Source organism: Onychomys torridus, chromosome 5 (genome assembly GCF_903995425.1).
Source record: "Onychomys torridus chromosome 5, mOncTor1.1, whole genome shotgun sequence".
In the NCBI taxonomy this organism is placed as follows: domain Eukaryota; kingdom Metazoa; phylum Chordata; class Mammalia; order Rodentia; family Cricetidae; genus Onychomys; species Onychomys torridus.
The window spans coordinates 112,053,725-112,059,724 of record NC_050447.1 but is presented as its reverse complement, the minus strand read 5'-3'; the positions used below and the strand labels follow the sequence as shown (position 1 = coordinate 112,059,724).

General features: G+C 43.3%; 1 protein-coding gene across 1 annotated transcript in view; it reads left to right on the top strand.

Moving 5' to 3' along the window:
* Positions 1 to 434: 434 nt before the first annotated feature.
* Slc35b3 (solute carrier family 35 member B3) overlaps positions 435 to 6,000 on the top strand; it is a 30,718-nt gene continuing 25,152 nt past the window's right edge. The window contains exon 1 of the mRNA XM_036189183.1: positions 435 to 487. The gene's annotated coding sequence lies outside the window, so the exon portion shown is untranslated. The remainder of the gene's footprint in view (positions 488 to 6,000) is intronic.

Below are 6,000 nucleotides of genomic sequence, written 5' to 3'. Positions count from 1 at the left end.
TGGTAACGTTTACAATTACAATTACAAACCATCATCACTGAAAGGGCATGTGACTTGGGCCCCCTGGGCATTTCTTCAGTCCATCTCGGCCAGAAGAGCAGAAATCCAGAGACAAGGAAGGAGATGAGAAGCGACCTCATTTCTTTGGATCAAAAGACGCGGGCTGAGGAGAGGGAGCCTCAGGCTGTTTCCGGTTCGAAAGTGGCCGCCTTCACACGTATCTGGCTCACAGTCTCGGATGTAAAGTCACCTGGGTCGTGGACCCCAAAAGATAGGTAGAAGACGGGTCTTGGCTCAGCCTTAGAGCAAGGAGCATGCGCGAGAGGTAGCGGCCCAGAGGGCGGGCGAAGGGGCGGGGCCGCGTGCCTGTGCATGCGCACAAAGACCCATAGGCGGAAGTGGTGCGAGGGGTCTGGCGGTGTGAAGACCTTCCGGGGAGGTGGCGGCCGCGGTGGCCGGCGCTGGAGCAGGACAGGAGGCGGAGGAGGTGACCGCGGCGGAGCGGGGAGGGGTCTCGCCGCGCGGCCAGGTGCCGTCAGGCAGGACAGGGGTGGGCGCCCACACTGGGTCGCCAAGGAAGGTGGACGCCGCCGTCTGGGTGGCCGCGGCGCGCGCGGACCGGTTAAGGGTAACGGGGGCGAGCGCTTCCGGGAAGAGCATCCTCCCCTCCCGACGTGAGACCACCGCCCGGACTCCCCTAGCCCGCTGTCAGGGTTTGGATGGTCTCCGGGATTCCCTAGACTGTTTTTGCAGTTCAGAGCTACTTCCGGGTCTGTGTCCTGTCGTCCGGTACCCAGCGCCTGTTTGCCTTGCCACGAAGTGACTGTTCTTGAAGAGCTATTAAGTTTATGCCCCTGAAACCTGTGTATTCTTTCCGGCTTTGCAACTGAACTCGCTTCCTCGTATTTTTTTTCCTTCAATAAGGAAAAAAAAATACATCTTCATTTCTTCTACAGTAGATTATCAGAATCTGGAATTTTAGTTAATGTTTTTCTTATAAGTGAATTGAAATAGTTTGAGACTTGGGGGGAAAAGGACACTGCTAGCATTTGAAAATATTTTAGATAGCATTACTTCTGCTAATGTATAGGTTAAATCCTAATTTTAGCCCTTGAGGGGCAAAGAGTTTCGGAAGTCACTAGTCTCTCACACTTTGTGCGATGAAGTATAGATGAAATCAAAATCTTGTTTTCTGCTTTATGATCTTATTCCACACACTGTAATTTATCCAAAGTGCTACCGACACATGAAGACAAGAGTGTCACCTGAGTGTGGCATGTTATGGGCGGAGTTAGGTCTTTCCCACGCTATGCACGGGAGAGGCTTTCTTCACAGTCCACCTTTTGATAACAGAAAGCTTTCATCTTTCATGTTAGAAACAGAACTAGATTAAGAGCTAAGCTGGGGCCAGTGAGATGAGTCAACACACAAGAGCACTTGCTACCAAGCCCGGTCCCCAGAACCCACAAAGTGAAAGGAGAGAACCAGTTTCCCACAAGTTGCCTTCTGACCTCCTCCTGTGATCTGAGACATATACACACAGATTTTTTTTTTAAGAAGTAAGCTCAGATAATTTTTATTTCAGTATGTCATTGTAAATCAACATCACCTGTTTCTGATTTTTTTTTTTTTTAAAGAACTGGAAGAACTTCCTTTAATTCCATTTTAGCTGTTATTTCTACCTTCACTGTGCTGAAGTTAAATGTATGTTGAGTTTAAGAAAAGACTTAAGGCAGAGATCCACTCTAATGATTTCTTTCTATTTTCATTTCAGAGGTTATTTAGAATTTCTAAAGCAAAGCAAGTTATTGATTATTTGATTACTTTTAATTCTGTTCTTGATCTTTTGGTTTGGAGTTTCTTTGGAGGGGGGCGTTGTTGATTTTGAGGCAAGAGCTCTGTAGCCTAGGCTGATGTTAAATTCCATATGTAGTTTAGGCGTTTCCCCTGTAACATAAGGACTTTGTCCCAGGTTCTTTTTTTTTAGGTGTGTGTGTGTGTGTGTGTGTGTGTGTGTGTGTGTGTGTGTGTGTATACATCTATGCATAAGTAGGTGTATGCACGAGGGGGGTCTGATTCCTACCTTGAGATAGAGCTGAAGGCAATTGCAAGCCTCCAAACATGGGTTCTGGGAACCCTCTGTAAGAACAATAAACATTCTTAACCACTGAGCCATCTCTCCAGCCATGGCTCTGAGGGGCAGACATCAGGCAGGGATCACAGTTTGAGAGTAACAGGCCTTCATCAGTCATGCTTTCTGACTAGTGCAATGCCAGCCAGTCATGCCAAACTGCACACTAAGTGCCAGGCTTTTAAAGGGCAGGTTTTGTGGTAGTAAGGCATCGTGTAAGCAGTGACAGTGAGACCATTTCCTTGTTCACTACAAGTGTTTCATGGGAAATTCAGGAGAGATGAGTAGTGTATTGCACACATTTAAGAAAAGGTATTGCTGAGGGTATTTACCTGTACGTGCAGCCTAGATGTGCAGCTCATAGGGCTGCTAGGAGTATGTGGGGGTGATAAAGTGATGGAAGAAAGTGGAGCAGGATAATGTTGATCACATGTTTACAAGAGAAAAGAGAGGGGTGGGGATTTAGCCCAGTGGCAGCACTTGCCTAGCAAGCACAAGGCCCTGGGTTCGATCCTCAGCTAAAAAAAAAAAAAACAGAGAGAGAGAGAGAAAAGAGAGTCCTTCGGTTAGTGTCTTAGGGTTTTGTGGTGTGCTATGGCATCTTATAGCGGGTGATGGAAGAGACATTTGTAGGGCAGGCTAGGTGGGACAGCCAGATCCCTGTTTCCTACTTCATGTCAGGAAGGTGAATCAGCTTCAGGCCACTTCAGCAATGTTTTTGGAAAGTTGAATAATGAAAGCTAATGTACATGGGTTGTCATACTGTGTGCCGTGCACTTCACATTTATCTCAGAATTCCACAAAAAGTCTTTAATCAGCACATTTTACTTTTCCAGTAGAGAGAAAGAACCTGAAACGCAGAGAGATTACTTTGCCCAAGACTTCTCAGGTTGTATCATAGCTCAGACCTCAAAGTTCCAAACCATGCTTATTTGTACTGTTCGCTGTAGTTGAATTGGTACTGTGTGCTTAGCTTTTAACTATAAGCATTTTAGAAGAGGGCAATGTTGGGAAAGAGTTGCCTTCTGGAGAAATATCCCAACGTCAGTAAAAGTAGGAAATTGATTTCTAAAACTCATTCTCTGTGTGCGTATGTGTGCCTAAGTATATCATCTGCACCCTCCTAGTTCTTATCTGGTGTAGATTTTCAGTTTTGCTGATCAAGTTTGCCAGCACCATGGTCCTTTCAAAACTGTATCCAAGTGAGACAGACGGATGTGAGGTGGAGTTGGAGGCATGTCTAGTAGGCATGCCAATTTGTTTGTTTTCTGGTGTGCATAAAAAGTCCATGCCAGATACCAAGATGCAGAGACTGGTAAAAAGGCTCTGAGAGGTGTCCCAAAGAAGTGGCCATCAACTCTGAACTTAAATATGACCCAAAGAAAGAAAACTATCAAGCAGAAAGGACACCATGAACAGAACACAAGGCGCTTGGAAGTCTTCTAGATGTTCTCAGGAATGGCTGAGTAGTTAGCTCTTTTATTGAAATAAATCAGGGAAGAGAAGCTCAGAACCTACATTTATTTAAATAGTGCCCTGGGCGCTGTTGCTGTGCCATAGACCAGAGCATTTTTTTTCCTCAGTATTGAAACACAGGTCAATGGGAGGAAGGCAGATTAAACATGCTTATGAAAACCGTATGTCAAGGATGTTCTACAACATGGCATAAAGAAGTCTTAAGGAAATAAGAATGACTGAAACACAGCAAGGGAAGACAGAAGAAAGAAGAAAAGCGTGAAGAAACAGGAACACAGACAAGAAAAATACTTGTAAAGGTTTAGACATAAGGCGGGTGTCCCCAGCACCTTACCCCCATTGCTGTGACTAATGAGCTCTCCTGAATGTCTGCAGCTCAGCTACCTAGGAACAGTCACTGAGAGGTGACTCTAGTTCTTGTCATTTCAAACGCTCACAAGACAGTTTCTTTTCTAAGGTTTTTTAAGTGAAGCCCCTGTCAGAATTGTTCTCTTCTGCCCTTGAGTCAGGATTTATGTCACTGGAGTGCCAACACGGGGACAGTATAGACAGTCTAGGAAGACAGTCCTTCCTTCCTGTGTGCTGTCAGGATTTCTGCACTTCCTTTAGTGTTTACATGGAATTCATCATTTTCAACTTATGGAAATGCAAGGGGAAACTTGACAGTTATCAGTGGCGCCTTCAAAACTTTTACCAAAAAAAAAACAAAAAAAAAAAAACCACATTTTTTTTTGTCTTTTACATTCTAAAGACTTTACATTTGAATCCTTTTCTCCACGAGGAAAGAAAGGCTTTTCAGTCACGGTTGGCGGCTCATGCTCTGTAACCGTAGTGTTCAAGACATTAAGGAAGGAGGTGTCCCTTCCTAGCCAGCCTGGGCTACATACAGCTTTTTCTTTCAACCTAAGGAATGCTGTTACTAAATCTCATACCTGTTTGGCTTTAGTTTTAAAGCTTGACTAGCAAATAGATTGTATGGTTGTCAACCCTTAAGCATCTTGAAAATATATATATTTTTTGGGAGAGGTAACATTTTCATTGCTGATGGGGTGTGAGTCTCTATGTTTTGTTTGATTAGATGCACATCCTACCAAATATTTATAAAAGCAGGTTTGTAGCCACCCCTCTCAAGCTTTTTTAATTAATTAATTAATTAATTTTTCTATTATCAGCTTGATACAGTATAAATTCTTATCTTAATAGTGAAATGTTTCATTATGGCTTGCTCAGTAATTGAGTAAAACCAAAACTTATAAGCCACAGTCATCCTTGGGTCCCTCCTCCCCAATATATATATAGCCTCCATGGTTCTGTGGGTTGCAGTCTGATTGTTCTTTGCTTTCTATCTAGAATCCACTTATGAGGGAGTACATACCATGTTTGTCCTTCAGGGTTTGGGTTATCTCACTCAGGATCATTTTTTTCTAGTTCTATTTGCCTGCAAATTTCATGCTGTCATTGCTTTTCTCTGCTGAATAGTACTCCATTGTGTATATGTACCACATTTTCTTAATCCACTCTTCAGTTGATAGGCATCTAGGTTGTTTCCAGGTTTTGGCTATTACAAATAGTGCTGCTATGAACATAGTTGAGCATGTATCTTTGTGGTATGATTGAGCATTCCTTGGGTATATGCCCGAGTGGTATGGCTGGGTCTTGAGGTATTTCAATTCCCAATTTTCTGAGAAACCGCCATACTGATTTCCATAGTGGTTGTACAAGTTTGCATTCCACCAACAGTGGAGGAGTGTTCCCTTTGCTCCACATCCTCTCCAACATTGACTGTCATTAGTGTTTTTGATCCTAGCCATTCTGACAAGTGTAAGGTGGTATCTCAGAGTCGTTTTGATTTGCATTTCTCTGATGATTAAAGATGTTGAGCATTTCTTTAAATGTCTTTCAGACATTTGAGATTCTTCTTTTGTGAATTCTCTGTTTAGCTCTTTAGCCCGTTTTTTTTAAAGATTTATTTATTATGTATACAGTATTCTGTCTGCATGTATCCCTGCCGACCAGAAGAGGGCACCAGATCTCATTTCAGGTGGTTGTCAGCCACCATGTGGTTGCTGGGAATTGAACTCAGGACCTTTGGAAGAGCAGAAGGTGCTCTTAACCGCTGAGCCATCTCTCCAGCCCTAGCCCATTTTCAAATTGGATTGTTCTTGAAAATATTTTACATTTTGTTTTATTAGAATTAGATATGTAGTAGATGATAAAAGTATACTTCCATGTGTAGTCCTAGTTTTGATTACTATGGAGATGAATATGATGCTATCCAGTGGTGGATGGGGGAGTGAGGGGTCTTGTGTGGTGGTATTATGTTCTCTGAAATATTGTGTGTTCCCCGAAATAAACTTATATGGGGTCAGAGAGCAGGATGGCCACAATATTAA